The following is a 19,813-nucleotide window of genomic DNA, read 5'->3' on the forward strand; positions in this document are numbered from 1 at the left end:
CATCTGCCACCTGGCCCTGCTTTTCTGCCCTGCCCTTTGCTCAAGCCATTTGCACTCAAAGTGACCTGTCCTTCAGGCCCAGCCTGCATCAGACACACTCTTCCCCAGACCTAGCCCACAACAGACACACTCTTTCCAAATCTACAGCAGAGGAGGCCTGGAAGTCGGGTCTGGCTGCTCCATCCTGGGTCTTTGCCAAGCAGATGCTTGACCCTCCTGGGGGGCCCCACTGGCCCCTCCTCCTCTAGTTTACCTAGCACGCCTGTGGTCTCAGAGTCCTCCACACCCAAATCACCTCCAAGAATCAAAACTGAAATTGGGGAAAAAACAGTTCGCATGCTTCTGAGGGAAAGAACCCAACCCTCTAGTTCCCAAATGTGTAGTCAACTCTGCCCGAGGGCTCCTGGAGAGAGGAGGAGGGAAGGGATGTCTGGACACAGGTCTCTTGTTGCACCCGAAGGCTCACTGGGAGCTGGGACTTCAGCGCAGGACTAGGGGGCACCATTCAGTCCACGAGATCCGCAGCATGTAGGGAGGGTGAGGTCGGGGAGCAGGCAGAGGCTTGTGCCCAGGCTGCAAAGTTTCTCAGCCTGTCGGGCAGGGATACGGCTTTAAACAAAGAAGTCCAGTCAAGAGCCCTGGCTGCTGGCACAGATCACCACACCGGAGATGTGGCACGCCACCTCGCCATGGCGTCTGCCACTGAGAACATCCCGAGCCAGGCCCTAACCCGCCTGCCTGGGTTTTTCACCCATGGGCTCTCTTCAGGGCCATAACCTCTTGGGATGGATAATGAATGTTCGTTGATTTTTAGTAGTATGTGAAAACAAACACATCTTAAGTAATAAATAATGTATTTAAAGTTATCTATGGTTGAAGTATGTATTACAAGGTTCATTTACATATGATTTTTAAAAATATTCCTGTAATTTCCTCATTTGGCAAGTGTTATATGCACTTTACTCCGCTTTCAAAGTAAATGTAAGAAAAACCCATGACTCGTCAATACTTTTGAAGCAAACGACTATTTTCTATTTTATTTAAGGACTGAGTGTATGTTAGAAAATCAAATTACTTGCGTGTAATATGTCTCCAAATGACTTTTATGATCCAAAGTTTAGAATATTTTTATTCAGATGTTTAAATATCTGCCTTTCTAGAGATCATATTTTGTTCCCAAACGGTGCGAGGGACTTTGGGACATGTCTGAAGCTCTTTCCAAACAGCACATTGATGGTGTGACAGCTTATATTCACAATCAGCAAAAAGCAAAATGGCTGTGACTACCATTCTATTTCCCTTTTTGTCCATTGGATGTGAGGGACATCTTGACATGTTATGGAGGCATCTTGCTAAATGATTGACGTGTTATGTAGGCATCTTATTAAATGATTGACATGTTGTGTAGGCATCTTGCTAAGTGATTGACATGTTACGTAGGCATCTTGTTAAATGGATGCAACTTAGAGACATCCTGAGATTTATTTGCAGAACTGCTGCAATTCTTTTTAGTACTTGCCGGCTTTCCTTAGCTTCCTCATAGCCACTGTCAATTTACATGGAATAATATATGACTATGAGGAATAAAAATACAATTCTAAGGCCCGCAACCAACTGAAATGACCTCCCCTTGGCCAAAGGGACCTCTGAGAAACCTTGAAAACTGAGTTCCCAGCCATGATAGAGGGGAGGTCAGACTTGCTTGTGATCCGCCTGCCTCACTAAGCACCATTAGGCTTTCTTCCCTGAGGGCTACACAGAATACAGCCCCTTCAAACGAGACCATGCTGATTTCCACCAACTTGATGTCACCCCTCTCTTTTATGGTTTGGGCACAAACACTGACCAGCACTCCTTCCTGATGGGAGAGCACTGACTGCAGACTGTAGCTCTGCCGGGCCCTCACAGGAAGCACAGTGAGGGTTTTTGTGTCCCCTGCTTCATATTTCCCCTCCACACTGCCCTAGGAGAGGTTCTCCACGAGGGCTCTGCCCCTGCAGCAGGCTGCTGCCTGGACATCCAGGAGCTTCCGTACATCCTCTGAAATCTAGGCAGGAGCTCCCAAGCCTCAACTCTTGCCCTCTACACACCCACAGGCTTAACACACGTGGAAGCTGCCAAGGCTTACAGCTTGCGCCTTCTGGAGCAGCTGCCTGAGATGTATCTGGGGCCTTTTTAGCCATGGCTGGAGCTGGAGCAGCTGGGACACAAACAGCAGTGTCCCAAGTCTGCGCAGGGTGGTGGGGTCCTGGGTCTGGCCCACAAAATCATTCTTCCCTCCTAGGCTTCTGAGTCTGTGATGAGAGGAGATGCACTGAAGTTCTCTGAAATGCCTTTGAGGCATTTTCTCCATTGTCTTGGCTATCAACATTTGGCTCTTGTTTACTTATGCAAATTTCTGCAAGCCAGCTTGAATTCCTTCCCAGAAAATGGGTTTTTCTTTTCTACCACATGGCAGTGCTGCAAATTTTCCAAAATTTTATGCTTTGCTTTCCCTTAAATTCCAATTTCAGATCATTTCTTTGTTTATGCAAATGAGCATAGGCTTTTAGAAGCAGCCAGGCCAAATCTTGAACACTTTGCTGTTTAGAAATTTCATCTGCCAGATACCCTAAATCATCTCTCTCAAGTTCAAAGTTCCACAGATCCCTGGAGCAGGCACAAAATGCCTCCAGCCTCTTTGCTAAAGCATAGCAAGAGTGACCTTTACTCCAGTTCCAAACAAGTTCCTCATCTCCATCTGAGACCTCCTCAGCCTGGACTTCATTTTCCATATGACTATCAGCATTTTGATCACAACAATTTAACAAGTCTCCAGGAAGTTCCAAACTTTCCCTCATCTTCCTGTCTTCTTCTGAGCCCTCCACACTCTTCCAACCTCGGCCCTTTACCCAGTTCCAAAGCAGTTTCCACATTCCAGGGATCTTTATAGAAATGCCCTGCTCCTGGTACCAATTTTCTGTATCATTGCATTCTCTCATTGCTATAAAGAACTACCTTATAAGGGTTACTTATAAGGAAAAGAGGTTTAATTGTCTCATAGTTTCACAGGCTGTATAGGCTTCTGCTTCTGAGGAGGCCTCAGGAAACTTACAATTAGGGCAGAAGGCAAAGGGGAAGCTGTCATTACTTATGTGGCCAGAGCAGGAGACAAGAGGGAGCAAAGGGTGAGGTGCTACACCCCTTTAAATAACCAGATCTTTTAAATAACCAGTGAGAACTCACTCACTATCATGAGAACTGCAAGGGGGAAATCTGCCCCCGTGATCCAGTCACCTCCCACCAGGCGCCTCCTCCCACACTGGGGATGACAATTCAACATGAGATTTGGGCAGGACACAAATCCAGACCATATCACACACCTTGCTCCTCTAACACACAGACAAAAACATCAGTCCCTTCCAGAACTTCTGAAGGTTCACAAAACACCCTGGGGAAATGTGTGCCTGTTTAATTTTTGTTAGAGTTTAACTCTAATGTTGAAATGCAGGCATTTTGAGTGTGAGGTGAGGCAACACTTGGAAATTTTCTCAGTCTGCCCCATGTGCTCTGGGACATTCAAAATCTCCCAGGCATCTCCATCAAGAGACCCAGCCCCACAGGATCTTCTGCTAAGAGTAGAGGATTATCCCTTCCCTCTGCCAGAGCAGCAGTGAATCACCTTTCAGCTGTTCACAGTCAAGCCATTTTCACCAAGACTACCTGCCAGAGCCTGAGGGTCCCAGCAGGACATCCTAGCTCCTGACCTGGCCCAGGACCTGCAGCCTCTTGCCCAGACACACCTCCCAGGGCCCCGAACCAGCAGCCCCCACCTGGACATGCTTCCCAGGGCCCAGGACCAGCAGTCCCCACCTGGACACGCTTCCCAGGGCCCAGGACCAGCAGCCCCCATCCAGACACGTTCCCAGGGGCTGCTCCAATCACACCCACACCTCTGCTCCTACTAAGGTTCAGTTTCAGTTTTGCAATGCTTCTCATGTGCCTATCCCCCAAGCCTTTTCAATCTCCTAATTTTCCAGCAAATGAGACATGACAAAAAGTCTTGTTTATCTTAGCTAAATATCTCAAAACACTCCATTCTGAAAGCATGACGTGGCATTTGGCACCTTCGTGGTAGCACAAGCAGCTGGCGAGATGCTCTGTGCTCCAAATGTCCACTAAGAGTCAGCTTCCGGACGCTCCTGCACTGTCACGGGGGAGGGTGTGGGGGTATGGGTGCTCGAGCTATCCTCGTGTGAACTGGACGCCAATGAGGGATGGGGACAACCATGGTGCCCTCAGCGCTGGCCATGGGTGCTTCCCACCGAGGGCCCTCAGGACAACCTGGACATTCTGCTGTCCTGGGCACCTGGCACACCTGCATGTCCTTCCAGAGACTAGGGGTTTGGCTCCACCCCACTAGTTCAAATGTGAAAGCAGAAAGCTCTGCATGTCTCTGCTTAGAAACTTGCTGAAAGATAAAGGTCAGTGTTAAGCACCTTCTCTGTGTGAGACAGAAACAAGGAGGATCCCTGCCCTTAGGGCTGCTGGGGGGAGATCCTGTCAGGAGGATGAGTGCTACAGTAACTGCTGTGTTCCCTGGGATGACGGCTGCAGTGGGGGCGAAGGTCAGATTCATGATGAGCACTTGGGTCCTGCTTCCCAGCTGTGCCGGGGGATGTGCACGGACACTACCCTGATCACCAGGAAAGCCTGGCCCAAGCTCACCTCTGACTGTGGACAGTGCGAGCTCTCAGATCTGTGCGTGGCAGAGGGCTGGTCCTCGTGGCCTCCAACCTGGGAACATTTTACACAGACGTTACACTGCTGAAAATAAGTTGGCAAGTTATCCTGTAGCAAATGTTCCGAAAGAGTGAAGCAGTCTTTTATAAAACATGATACCACAAGCCAATGTTCTTTTTCACAAAAACCCGAATGCTTTCTTCTCATCCCAGAGGATCTGGATGGACTCAGTGGGTCTGAGGGGGGCTCGGGTCACTGGACGTCTACAAACACCCGGTGGTTATTCCCACATGCACGCCAAGTGGAACCAGAAAGTAAACACTCTGGCTCACGGCCTGTGCATCTGGTGTGCATGAATCAGGAGGCCGACCCTTGGAAAGGTATGAGGAGCCCACCTCTAGTCACCACCCCAGGCAGGCCCTGGGAAGAAGTCATTCCGTTTCTAGCTGACGTGCAAACTCTTCTGAACGATGTCAGACACATTTTTTATTTTCTGTTTAACTCTGTACTTTTAACTAACTTTAGTCTTACAGTAGAGTAACAAAAATAATAGCTCTTCCTGACACACCATATCCAACTTCCCTGAGTTAGTCTCTTAGCCCCAGCACAACTGCCAGAACCAGGACACTCAATTACACAGCGCTATTCATGAAACCCAGACTTCAGATAAACCTCATGGTGTTTCCACATGGGCCCGGCTTCTGCTCCGGGGTCCATCAGGGTGGTCCCGTGCGTCCAGTTGCCTGAGTCTTGGCCGCCTGTGGCCGTGGCTGCTCCCTTGTCTTTCGAACCTTGACACGTTGGAAGACTTGATCAGTTATTTTGCCGACTATCTGGTCTGTCCAATTGGACTGAAGTGAGGCACTATCGGCAAGAATGCCACAGAGGTGATGCCGAGTCCCTGCTGGGGCGTGATGTCCCTGCTGTCCCTCCGTGTCCCTGCTGTCCCTCCATGTCCCTGCTGTCCCACCGTGTCCCTGCTGTCCCTCCGTGTCCCTGCTGTCCCACCGTGTCCCTGCTGTCCCTCTGTGTCCCTGCTGTCCCACCGAGTCCCTGCTGTCCCACCGTGTCCCTGCTGTCCCTCCGTGTCCCTGCTGTCCCTCCGTGTCCCTGCTGTCCCACCGTGTCCCTGCTGTCCCTCCGTGTCCCTGCTGTCCCACCGTGTCCCTGCTGTCCCACCGAGTCCCTGCTGTCCCACCGTGTCTGTGCTGTCCCTCCGTGTCCCTGCTGTCCCACCGTGTCCCTGCTGTCCCTCCGTGTCCCTGCTGTCCCTCCGTGTCCCTGCTGGCCCACCGAGTCCCTGCTGTCCCTCCGTGTCCCTGCTGGCCCACCGAGTCCTTGCTGTTCCTATGTGTTCTTGCTGGTCCACCATGTCCTTGCTGGGGCACTGTGTCTGGGGCTCACGAAGTCCTCGCGGTCACCACTGGCTGTGGGCCTCTCACTGGGGGAACAATGTTACAACTGCTTGCCCACTGTGAGGTTACCAAGTGACTCTCCTTTTTGAATAATAAATATCTTTTTAGCTAACTGCCTGTCACATATGTCCATATTCAAGATTTGAAAAATCAAATTAACATCTCCCCAGGAATGAAAATATCCCCATTCCCTTCCACCCACTGCAGAAAGACGGTTTCATCGGGAGCCTGTTACGGCCAGGTGGGGAAGGGTGGCCACCAGCATGTCCCAAGCCTGGCCTTGAGCTTCTGACCATCTGCCAGGAGTGGCTGCCCGGGTGCTCAAGAATGCCACCGTGAACTTTGTGGTTGAAGTCCTTTAGAAACTAGGCGCCTATAAACAAATATGTAAGTTAAAATATTGATTAAACTTCCATTTTTATAGAGTACCCAAGCACGCGACAGGAAGGAAAGTTTACTGGGAGGATCAGATCCCCGTTTAAGGGAAGAGGACGTGGAGTTGTCCTCGATCCCAGGAGAAGACAGTCACACACTGTGCTTCTGAGAAAGAACTGATCCCACCATAGGCGTGTGGCCGCCACAGATCCACATCCAAGCAGAAGTCACAGCTGTTCAGAAAAAAAGGCAAAAGGAAGAAAGACATCTCTGTTTGAAAAGTGTAAACCAAAAATAAAATTCTGAGGCCCTCCAGTCATCTGAATGGACTTCCTCCTCAGCCAGGGCTCTTAAAATGTAACCTGAGAGGTGGGTTCAGGCCATGATGGGAAGCGGGGGTCACACACGTCTCATTATACCCCTCACTAACAGCAGCACAGACTTTAAGTGACAAAAAACATTTTGCAACCTATTCTCTCTGCAGCCTCCTAGCTAAAGCTTCATCTGCATGATAAAACCTTGGTCTCCACAACCTGTTATCTTAACCCAGACATTCCTTTCTGCTGCATCTCAGGTCTTTGGACAAACTCAACCAATTGTCAACCAGAAAACGTTTAAATTTACCTGACACCTGGAAGCCTCCCCTACCTGCCAGCTTTGCGTTGTCCGCCTTTCTGGACCAAGCCACACACCAATGTACTTCTCAAATGTCTTGGATTGGTGTCTTATGCCTCCCTAAAGTGTATAAATCCAAGCTGTCCCCCGACCACCTTGGCACATGTTTTCAGGACCTCCAGAGGGCTGTGTCACAGGCCATGGTCACTCATATTTGGCTCAGAATAAATCTCTTCAAATATTTTACAGAGTTTGACTCTTTTTGTGCACAATAGCAAAGGCTACAAGTTTCTTTCTTTGCTCTGATTAATCAGCCCAGAGCCTCCTCTCTTGCCACCAGTGAAATTTAAAATAAACGAAGGTGTTTTACTGATTGGGTCTGTGCAGACCCAGTAGGCGGGGAGACCACTTTCCTGCTATTTGTCCCTAGCGTCGTTGGCCAGGTGCAGAGGGGTCTGTCATTCTCCTACCAAAAATTTCACCTGTGCATGTGGGGCCTTTTGTAACACAGGATCTCAGGTCCCACTGCAGGTACAGGAATCAAAACCATCATTCCAGCCAGGCTCGAGGTAAATCCTGTGCCCAGGAAGGTGTGAGAAGCATTTCTCTGCACCAGGAGCCCTCAAACTTTTCCTGTGACAGACCAGAAAGTGAATACTTTAGGCTTTGCCGGCCACACTACTCCACTCTGCCACTGTAACAAACCACCCGGGACAGTTTGTGAGCGGAAGAGCAGGGCTGTATTCGACTTTACTTGATTTGGCTCAGTTCAGCCCAGTTTGCCATAGGTGGGCAGCATCTTGGCTGGCAAGATGATAACGCAGCACCCCAGCTCTGAGCCACCCACATCTCACATCAAATGGTAAGCCCCAGTGTTGCAGGTGGGGCCTGGTGGGAGGTGATTGGATTATTGGGTGGGTTTCTCTCCTGTGCTGCTCTCGTGATGGTGAATGAGGGCTCGTGAGATTTAATTGTTTATAAAAGTGTGTGGCACCTCCACCACCCCTACCCCCTGCCATCTCTAATCCTCCTCCTCTGGGCATGTGAGACATGCCTGCTTCCCCTTGCCTTCTGCCTTCTGCCATGACTGCAAGTTTCCTGAGACCTCCCCAGCCATGGTTCCTGTACAGCCTGCAGAACCATGAGCCAAGGAAACCCCTTTTCTTTATAAATTACCCAGCCTGTATACATTTATAAAGAGTGCAAGAACAGATTAATACACTTACAGACTTGTGGCAGGACAGGTGTGACCCTGGGCCAGTTTTCAGCCCCTGCTCAAGGTCAGTTACCGTCTGGAAACAGCCCCGTTTCCCTTGCAGGTTCAGAAGAGAAAGGTCGTGTTTCCAAACACGGAATAGGACATGCGATTGTTGAGTCACACCGGAGAATCTGATTTGCATATAATTGATTCGCAAAACACTAGAAGCTAATGGATGCAAGAGTGTGGCCATGGTAATGATTTCAGGATGTCTTCCCAACAGCCCCGAGAGACAGATGTGTTATCATTTCCTTTTTATTCAGACAAGAAAATTGAGGCTTGAAAAAGGTAAATAACTTGCTCAAATTCTCATGTTTAATAAGTAGGACTGGGATTTAAACCTAAGAGCTAACAGCAAAGCATTTTAGACCCTAAACTATAAGAATAAGCGTGAATGTGATTCTCAGCCCAGTGTAAGACCAGGTATTGCCAGATGAGAGATGGCCGCTCCCGGGAACAGCAGTGAAGCTGAAAGAGCCAGTCCTTCAAGGTGGATCCTGAGTGGCTAAAATAGAGCCCAGCGGCTGTTTGCTGTCTATAGGTCATACAAACACATAGTCCCCCGAAAACCGCAACCTTACACCTGGGATACTTTCTGGGCTCACCTGAACCAACCAATCAGAGCTCACCTGATCCAACTAATCAGAGCTCACTGGCTTTGGCCAAATCAAGACCGGACTGTTACCAACTAATCAGAACTCAGCTGCCTTGACCAATCAGAACTAAGCAAGTTTGAATCCTTCAGTTGGATACACAGACCTGACTGAAACCTGGCTGGGAGCTTTTGCTATGAAACCGGAACCTTCCCTTTGTTCTCCAGGTACGTTTGTTTACACCAAAGGCTGCATCTTCCCGGTTTGCAAACTGTGCACTGGAGTCTCCTTCTTCTTCCAAACTCCCTTTCAGAGGATGTGTTTACTCTGTATTTATAACTTCAGGAGTGCAATCGCAGCCACGGTTTCTCTTGTTAGTGCTACATTACTTTGATTTTATAATCAGCCAAAATATTGTGATAAAAAATCCCCTTTTCATAATCTGTGAATTTTAGACTTCACGTGGTACAACTAAAAGTCATACCAATTTCTTCCCAAGAAGAAAATCTACTCAAAATCCATAAAAGATTTGGCTCGGTTCAGCTCAGTTGGCCACAGGCAGGTAGCCTGTTGGCTGGAGGAACAGAAACGAACGACGCCCACTCTGAGCCGGCCTCAGCGACCTGTGGTCTGGCCGAATGCTCCCTGTAGAGGGAGATGGCTGTTTGTGTGTCCTTGGTGCAGGGATGGCAGAACAATCTGACGTCCCTTATTAACACATTTGTCATATCAGCCACCTCTTTAAACGGCTGTCCCGGAGTAACAAGATTTAGAAAAATGCCAGCAGTCCAGTTGGAACACAGGGTCCCATTGGCTGAGATGCTGGCTGTCCCCAAGTGAGGACAGGCGCCATCAGGGACTGCAGCCACAGCATCCACATGTCAGGAATCAAAGGCGACCATTTTCTCCGGCGTTTACATTCAGGCACGGTCCCCCTCGCCCCAGATCACATCTATGGAGTCTCAACAGCCCAGCCACTGAAGAATTTCTCCAGCTCTGCATAACCTCATACCTGTCTGGTACGGATCCACTAGACTAAAGGCTGAGGTGGAAGAGGCTTTTGTGTCCCTCGGTGCAGGACAGACTTGTCCCTGCAGAGAAGTATTTACAATGAGGGCAGAGCTGGGGTGTGAAGGACCCTCCACACGGGGCTGCTCCCTTCTCTCTGCAACGCCACACAGGAGGCGGTCTCCACAGTGCCTCATCCCAAATGGCAGTGTCTAAGTTTGAACACTGTGTGGCTCTAACAGCACTGCCCGCGTCAGTGGCTGAACACTCAGTTTCGAGTCAGGTGGGCCGTCTTTCACACAGGTAAGAATAGATGGGGAGAGACAGCATTGATGTGGCCCAGGCCTATGACCTGTGAGAGAGCCTGGATCTCCACTGGCCAGTTACCCAAAGGAGGTACAAGTGAATGTGCCCACCGGGGCTGTGACACGTCAGGTGTAAAGTGGTTATCACTATGCCTGGCATGTAACAGGCTCAGAAAACACTGACCATTATTTTGCAAGAAAACAAGTAGCTCAAAATAGCCACAATGATGATGAATTGGCAGCACTGCCTTCATTTCAGGATAAGGAAGCCGCCTGGAGGTGCACACCCAGATTGTACTGGGAAAGGAGGGTCCCTGAGCTCGGATCTGCACACCACTAACCAGCCCTTTGTGCAGGAGCCCTTGAGCTGTGGCCCTGGCTCACACCAGGTAAGAGAAAATATCTGTGGTCCTAACTAAACACAGCCAAACTTGGAGGCCAGAGCCTACTGCCAGATGCATGTCCCCAGCTGAAAGATGGCCAGTGTGGCTAAGTGAGAGGGCTGGTTCACATTCCACAGAGCCTGTGCTCACGGAACCTGCATCCAGGAAGCTGTGTCCATGGAGCCCCATGTTTCAGGGACCTGTGCTTCAGGGAGCCTGCACATGGGAGGCCTATGTTCCATAAATCCTGTGTTCATAGAACCTGAATCCAAGAAGCTGTGTCCATGGAGCCCCATGTTCCAGGACCTGTGCTCCAGGGAACCTACCTACACATGGAAGACCCATGTTCCACAGAGCCCACATTCCCTCTCTCCTCCATCACTTCTTCCTGGTCCTCGAAGCGTTTCTTTCAGGTCTGCCTCGTACTGTGGCTGCTTCTGGGGACTTTGGACCTGTGGGCTTCTCTGTCTCAGTGGGACCTTCGTCATCCCTGCTGGTCTAGTGGGAAAGCACCCTGAGCACGGCTGGCAAGCCAGCAACATGAAGAAATGTGCGTGGTGCTGTCTGGCTAACTCCAGACTCCCAGCACTGCAAAGTCAGGAACTCAAAGTGACACAGAATCTCAGGTGGCATCAAGTGGCAGAGGCAGGTGGAGTTTGGCTGAGTTGTTACCTTGGTCTTTGTGATGCTTTGTGACCAGGGTCTGCTCTCTGGTGCCTTAATCCCAGGACAGCAAAAGAAGAAAGCAATCCTAGATCAACGTCTCTTGGCTTTTCTGGCCTGGCACCCAGAGTTCAGTTTCTTAAACTCTGCCTAACACACAGGTCGGCAGCACTTCCCACAGAACTGGACTCCCAGTTATGGCTGGGACTTTGGTAAGGACACGCTCACTCATGAGCATCAAGAGTGATGCCCATCCATGACCCTGAGGGCTGGCTGGTGCAAAACCCAAACTCAACATTTTCAGTGTGGCTTCCGCCTGCTCTTGGACACCTGACCAGGTTTCTATTCCTGAGCCCTGTGGATGGTTCAGACGTCCCCATCTAAGTGAGGGTCATGTGACGCAGCTTTAATTTCCACCTGGCAACCCTGGAAGCCCACGTGTGTCTCAGGAATGACGGCTTCCATCTCCTCTACAGCCACAGGCAATAGGTCTACCCAGGCATGTGTGGGCAGCACGGGGGGTGTGGTTGCCTGCAGTGGGTGGTGTGGGCAGCACGGGGTGTGATCACCTGCAGTGGGTGGTGTGGTGCCTTCTGTGAGGCAGGACAGGCTGTACATGCACTTTGGCTTCTGGGCAGATCTGAGCGAATGAGAACTGCCCTGGGCTTCACTCCCATTTAACTTTCCATTAAGAAGAACGTTCTCCACTCTGACTTTAAGCCAAGTGCTTGTCTAAGTGCTTCTCTGACAGGGAGACAACACTCCTTCCCCGGAGCCTTCCACTGGGCCTGGACATCTCCCTTCACTGGGCTCTGAGTTAACTTTGTGATGCCAGCTCTTTGTGGGGTGTGCGCACGGCTGCAGGTGAGGAGAGCTGTGAGAGCTGGAAGCCAGCCGCCACCCCAAATGATAAGCACATTGTAGCTGTCTCTGTATGGCTCCGTTGCATGAGGAAAGTGGCTACTGTCAATGCAGGGCTGCTGGTCTCTACCTCAGAATGTGGCAGCGCATGATCCATCACTGCCCTGTGTTCACAGGTCACAGAGAAAAGAAATGCTTTCTCTATTCCTTCTCTCAGTTAGTATTTTGTGATTATAGAAAAACTGTGCGTAGTTGGAAGTAGGGAAAGGAAGGAGGGAGGCAGGAAGAAAAACAGAAAGAAAATAAACCGAAAGAAAAAGAAGGAAGAAACCACCTTATTTTTAGTTTGCTTAGAATTATTAAAGTGACTCAGGGAAAAAACTTTAATCTGAAAATAGTGGCCAACACAAGACGGGACGCCGATTGTGTGTGAGTAAGAGGAAGCACCGCAGACCACCGCCGACGAAATTCTGGATTTTTTGAAGAAGGATTTCCTGAAGCGGGTGTTGAATATGGGCATGAAGCCACGAGGCTGAATCTAGATGTGTGTTTCACGTTTCTCACAAGAGCTGATGTTGGTTTTTGATTGCAAAAGATGCCCATTGCAGGAAAATAAAAACATATGTGTCATGAGGAGCCTCGGAAACCTCCCCAACCCCTCCACACAGAAGTGATTGTGAGTGCCGCTCCAGACCTCACCTTGTGGGATCTATAGGACCTGTAGACCTATAGCTGCCTGTATGATCCTGTGGGTACAATCTCCTAATGTAGGTGAGTGTGTGGTCTTTATAACACAGAAGTACATGCGAGCCTCATGGGCTGCTTTTTATTGACAGTTCATGATAATAATAGCACACAGTGCATGTGGGGCATGGGGTGAGGGCTGGGTATTTACTGACTGTCCTGTGAGGTGGTGTGATTTCTATCCCCACTTGGCCAATGAGGGCCTGCGGCACAGAGAGGTTACCAGCTCTCCTAAGGCCAACAGAGTTGATGGAGGGCTGGCTCCTGAACCACACCGGCCTGATGCAGGGGACTCAGCATTTTCATGACCCCATATTATCATATCAATGTGCCATAATTCATTTAGATCTTTCCCTTTGTTGTTTCAATTTTTCCCTCTTAATGAACAGCTCACAGCCAAATTTTTGTGTACCTCATTATTTCCTTACACCCTCCCCAACTCCTCACTCTACAGTGACTCCACTGGGCAAAAGCTTGCACACTTTAAGAATTTGGAACATGTGTTGACAAATTACATCCCAGAGAGGGGGGTTCCAATCCCAGCCGAAGCAGATGGAGAGGCTCGCCCACGCCTTTGCTAACCATGGGAATATTGTTCCTAAAGGAAAAGCTTTGCCAGTTTGGTAGCTGCTGTGATTTGAATGATGATGGCCCTTCCAAAATTCAGGTTGAAACTTAATCTCCAAAGCAACAATATTAAAAGGTGTGGCTTTGGGAGGCCCCACCCTCATGACTGGGATCGGTGCCCTCACAGAAGGACTGGAGGTTGAAGGGAGCGTGCAACTGAGCACCTAGCAAGAAGGCCCTCACCAGACACCAGTGCCTCTTCCTTGGACTTCCCAGTCTCCAGAACACTAGGAAATAGCTTCTGGTTCTTCATAAATTACCCAGGCTCAGATATTTTGTTATAGCAGCAGGAACGGACTAAGACAGTACATAAGAACTGTCCTTTCTGCTCTAACATTCCTGCCATCTTTGAGAATAGGCTCTGCATGGCCTGCCCAAGGACAGGCATGATTTCAATCCCTTCTCAAAGAAACTGCCAGCAATGTGACCCGTAAGGCAGTAAGTTTATGCAATTAAAATTTTGACCTGATTTCTTCATTAACAGTCTGAGCTTGGCTGGGCTGTAAAGCCGAGCAAAGATTTAAGACAGAGCTTGGACTTCTGGTCTTTCTCTTACAGATGTGCATTTAATACCAGGGCTCTGCCAGGGCTTCTAGAAAGAGCCTAGGGTGAGGAGGAAGCTCAAGGAGCTTGTGCTCCCAGAAGAGCTGCATCACAGAAGTGGAGATGGGGTCCGCACATTGGCCATGAGTACCCATGGATTGCAGTAGCCCCACTGAGGCCCCTTAAGGTGATAAAGATGAATTACAACCAAAGACTCTGGGGACTGGTCCCGGTGGTGGACCTTCTGTGTCCTCGGGGAGCACGGTGGGGGCAGGTCCTGGGGGCCAGTGTGGGCTCTCTGTGCTCACACTTGGGAAGGAGCAGAGCAGGCCCTGAGACACCGCCACAGCCTCCTCCTTCCAGAAAGAGGAAGAGACTGTGATGTTCCAGTTCTGCCAGCGTGACTCAGCCAGGGCTGCGGCCGACTGCGTGACCACCAGGAAGAGGCTGTTTACATCTTCGGGAATCCCACATCTGCCCAGGCTCAGCTCAGGGTGGAGGGTCCCCTGAGCACTGGGGATGACTAGAAGCCTGCAGTCCCAAGCTAGGTAGCCTGGCCCGGAGCTCCTCAGATTTGGGCATCAGAGTGGCCGAGTTGCTCAAACAGGTTCCTGTACATCTCTGAGTCTCCGTTTTCTTCTCTGTGAAATGGGGACAATAAAACCACCTACTTTATTGAGTCATTGCAAGCCGGAAGAGGGTGATGTGTGCAAAGAGATCAACCCAGTATCTAGTACCTCTAAAGTGCTTAACAAATGACACCTATCACGGTGGTTTTAACTGGCTCATTTCTCCATAAAATGAACGCGGAATCCGTCCATGGCCTTGTTCTCAGAATGCAATCCCATCCCCACCAAACTGAAAACTCTTCAACAGCAGCAGCGCCTCCCTCCACACCACGTTCCTCCTCCCTCCTTGATTTCTAGACCCAAATGCAGGTTGAGGTGGGCAATGGGGTCGCGCTTATCCTCACTCCTCGTCATCACCAAGAGGTGGTGACCTTCCGGGGACCCCCACAGACAGGCTTGGTCTGGCTCTGCTTCCCAGGAATTCCCTCAGTGGTTTTGTATTTCCTTCCTTTTTTTTGACTCATTCTTTCCCGTCAGTGGGGCTCGGTGTTTGCTGGACGAGAGCATGTTCTGTCGGCAGGCGGCATCCAGTTCTACAGGGTCCTCTGTGGACGCTAGGGTGTCCGGGAACCAGCAGTTCCACGTTGCATTTTCCTGGAAGTCCGAGCAGCGCACCCAGGTCAGGCGAGTTCCCAGAAGCTCCTTGCCTTCTCTTCCCTGCGTAAGGAAGGCTGGGGAGGGCGGCTCTGGATCCCGAGGGGAAGCCACTCGGATCTCCTGCAGCTGCTCAAGACCACAGCGCTGTGGCTGCGTTTGCCCATCTGGAAAGCCTCAGGCGTGCAAGAGCTTGGCTGGGCTCCACATTTGGACACAGAACCTGCTCCATCTGAGCTCGTGGCTCTTGGTCAGCCCAGGCTCAGGGAGCCTCTCGATGGGGTGGAATTTTGGGTTTCACCCACCTGGCTGAGTCTTCCTGCCCTGTGTAATTGAATCAATACTTTACGTAAATGCTGTTTCGTAACTGTGGAGGCTTTTCAGGGCCTCTGGGCCCTGGTTGAAAACATAACTCAGCTCCTGCCTGGGAGGCTTTGCGCGGCAGGCCTGGCTGGTGGGAGGACTTGGTGCTAGAGGCATCCATCGGGTGAGGACCAGGGCCTCCCACGGTGGACATGATGGCTACGTCCCCGCAGACCCCAGCCTACTGAGCTGTCCAGGGAACCCTTGTGCACTTGAGCTAAAACACGCAGCCGTGCCCCCAGGAGGCCGCTTGATGCAGAGCAATAGCCGGGTCCTCGACAGTCCAGCTGCAGGGACATCACCAATCCCAGTCTCCCTGGTTCCCGTGTCGGCCTCGGCCTGCCCTGGGCCACGGCTGCATAGCACGTGCCTCCTCAACACCAGGCGTCACACTCTGCAAGCCCCCGACCCCTCCACGCATGCAAGGGGGCTGCTCCTTAGGGTTCTTTGGGCTGTAAGGGTCCCGCCATCCCCCAGTTTTTGTTGGACATCTGTGAAGCCCAGCCTTTCCAAGCAGATGCAGTCCCTCCGCTCCAGCCAGTTCCTCCAGATGAGGCCATGTGTTCCCAAGCATGTCGGGTCACATTTCCTGTGTGTTTTGGTCCTGAAAGCAGGACTCTCCTGAAAATGGCAGAAAGGTCCTCAAACAGCTCCCCTCTTCGCCGCAGCCGTCACAGATGGAGCTGGAGGCACACGCATGGGTATGGCACAAATGGCCACATTTTGTTCTGAGAAGGCATCACGGAAACTCAAGGGCTGAGGAAGCCAGGCGTTAGAGTTGATGCATGAGCGAGAGGCTCAGCAAAGCAGAGGATGAGTCCTGAGGCCTGGCTTCCTCCAGAAAACCCATCCCTCCTGCCTGCACCCTCCAGGCTGCTGAACACACCTGCCCATGGCCGCCTGCCGCGGCACCGCCTCGCCGCCCCTCCTCAAGTCTCTCCTTCCTAAGGCACAATTTCTGCTTTAGCACAGGGTGGCCCATGGGGCCCTGCTGGAGTCCACATCCGGGAGGGAGCAGACCTCATGTCCGTTTCCCACACACCCTGCAAGCACCCATCAAGGCATCCAGCTGTGCCCTGGTACCGAATAAATGCTCGACTCCTTCAGAATCCATGTTTACTAGGGGGTTAGGTATAAAATAATCGCACGTAATAATCTCATAGAGTCAAAACTGCCCTTGAGAATTCCTTAAGAGCCACCAATCACAGCCTCAAGTTGCATCTCAACCATCACAGGAGGCAGTGACCCCCAGGCAGGACCAGAGGCCATCTCCCGGGAACATAGTCAGCAGAAGACACTGCCTCCAAACTTCAAATTCAGGCCCAACACAGGAACACACAGCAGAGGTGCAGCTGAACTGCGTGGATGGTGCGGCTGTGGCCACACTCCCAGAGCAACACACGGACCCACCAGGGAGACAGAAGCAGGTACCAGGAGCTCAGAGGGCAGTGCTATAGCCACAGAGGGTGTCACCAAGAATTAGCAGCGAGAGACCACCACTCTGTAGGCCAAGCCTGCACTGATGCAGGCCGGGGTTTCTCCGCGTTGGCACAGTAGACGTTCTGGGCTGGATAACCCTTCGTTTCAGGGGGTCTTGAGCACAGCAGTGTGTTCCACGCATCCCTGGCCTCTGCCCACCAGATGCCAACAGCACGTCCACTGTCCCAGTCGAGTCTCCAGACGGGGCCCGATGTGTCACGGTGGGGGGGCGCCTGCTGAGGCTTCAGCTCGGCCTCAGGCACCGTGAGGCCCTTTCACTGGGTTGACAGGAGCACTGACCATTCCAGCCCTGCCTGGGTCCCCACTGGCTCTGCTGACCCCTGGAGCTTCTTCCTCAGCCCTGAGCTATTTCCTCGGTTTGCACCCAGTCTGGGGACCCACCTCAGACCCCTGGACCCGCCCTTGGAGCTCACCTTTCTTGACAATGAAAATTTAGCCTCTGTCCTCTCTGAACTGTGACCTCTGTCCCCCAAACGGGTCGAACCCCTTCCTGCACTGTGACCTCTGGGTGGGAAGTCAACGGCTTGTCCCCTCCTGGCTGGAACCTCCCTGAGGGCCCCTGCCCTGTGCTGCCTGCTGCCCAGAAGCCTCATGGATTCCGGTCCTGAGTTGTTTAAAGCAGGGGCGCAAAGCCGGTCCTCACCACCCCATCATGGCTAGAAGAGGGAATGTTTAAACCGATGATTTTTCATCAAGAATGTGGGTAAAATAGTTTTGCCTACTGTATTTCATAGTGTTAGAAAACCAACTTGACTTTAACAAAAATAATTAGCTTGGAAATTATCACCCTAAATACTCTCAGGAATTTTTATTTTTAAAGAACTTTAAGCAAAAGTGGAATTTATTTCTCTCCCTCCCACCCCATTCTCTTTGGGGTTTTCTCTCCCAACTTTTTCCACTTTTTTTATTTCTTCACTACTCTGAGCAGGACATCCTTTAGAGCTTTCTCTCTCTGTCCCTCTCTCTCCTGTCTCTTTCTGTCTCTGTCTCTATCTCCCTCCCACCCTCTCTCCCTCCCTCTCTCCCTCCATCTCTCTCTCCATCTCCCTCCCTCTCTCTTTCCGTCTCCCTCCCTCTCTCCCACCCTCTCTCCCTCCCTCTCTCTCTCCATCTCTCTCTCCGTCTCCCTCCCTCTCTCCCTCCCTCTCTCCCTCCCTCTCTCCCTCCCTCTCTCCCTCCCTCTCTCTCACCCTCTCTCCCACCCTCTCTCCCTCCCTCTCTCTCTCCATCTCTCTCTCCGTCTCCCTCCCTCTCTTCCTCCCTCTCTCTCACCCTCTCTCTCTCTCTGTCTCCCTCCCTCTCTCCCACCCTCTCCCTCTCTCTGTCTCCCTCCCTCTCTCCCACCCTCTCCCTCCCTCTCTCCCACCCTTTCTCCCTCTCTCTCTCCATCTCTCTCTCCCTCCCCCTCCCCCCTCTCTCCCTCCCCCTCCCCCTCCCTCCCACCCTCTTTCTCTCCCTCTCTCTTTCCATCTCTCCCTCCCTCTCCCTCCCTCTCTCTCTCCCTCTCACTCCATCTCTCCCTCCCCCTCCATCCCCCTCTCCCTCCCACTCTCCCTCTCTCTCCTTCCCCCTCTCCCTCCCCCCTCCCTCTCTCTCCTTCCCCCTCTCCCTCCCCCTCTCCCTCCCCCCTCCCACTCCCTCCATCTCTCCCTCCCCTCCCTCCGTCCCTTCCTCCATCCCTCCCCCTCTCCCTCCCCTCTCCTTCCCCCCTCCCTCCCTCTTCCTCCCTGTGTCCCTCCCTCTCTCCCTCCCCCTCTCCCTCCCTCTCCCTCCTCTCCTTCCCTCTCCCTCCCCCTCCCCCCTCCTTCCCCCTCCCCCTCCCCCTCTTTCTCCACTTCTCCCTCTCTCTCCCTACCCCTTTCCCTCCGCCTCTCCCTCCCCGTCTCCCTCCCCCTCCCTCCCCCTCCCCCCCCTCCCTCCACCTCCCTCCCTCCCCCTCCCCACTCTCTCCCTCCCTCTCTCCATCTCTCCCGTCCTGGCTCTTCATGGCACTCCCAAAGAGTCACTGTGGCTTCTCCCAGACTTCAGCGTCTTAGAGAAGAGCTAGTTTATGTGGAAATCCTGTTTCCTGGATGTTAGATTAGTCGGTTAATTCATGAAATCATCACCTCCACACACCCACTCTGGTGTCCTCTCCACTGCCCTCAGCAGGCCTCTGTTGGTGCCTAAGCTTTGAGTAAAAACCGTTTATCGTGACTTAAAGGGCACGTCCCAGACGGCAACCCCGGGCTGTGTGTTGATGGCGTTCACAGCATCCTGTGGGAAACATAAAAAGTACAGTGTCCTGGAGACCGTGGGGCACTCTCACAGAGAGAACATTGTTCATTCTCCCCACATCTTCATAAAATGAGAAAGACCAGGCATGTGATGGCCCAAAGAACTACCATTCACCCCTTCCTTACATAGCGCCAGCGTCGGGACAGGTGTCCAAGGAACCCCAACAGTGGGGCCAGCTGCCTGTGGGTGTGTCCCACATCCACAGGAGAGGTCCCGCATCGTCAGCCCAGGAACAGGTCCTCCCACCCCACCAAGCACAAACTGCATCAGGAAAGGGGGACAGACCCAGCTGCATTTGCAAGCGCTGGTGTCCATACAGGAACGTGGCGGGAATGTGG

The sequence above is a fragment of the Pongo abelii genome, chromosome 5 (assembly GCF_028885655.2).
Source record: "Pongo abelii isolate AG06213 chromosome 5, NHGRI_mPonAbe1-v2.0_pri, whole genome shotgun sequence".
NCBI classification, from domain to species: domain Eukaryota; kingdom Metazoa; phylum Chordata; class Mammalia; order Primates; family Hominidae; genus Pongo; species Pongo abelii.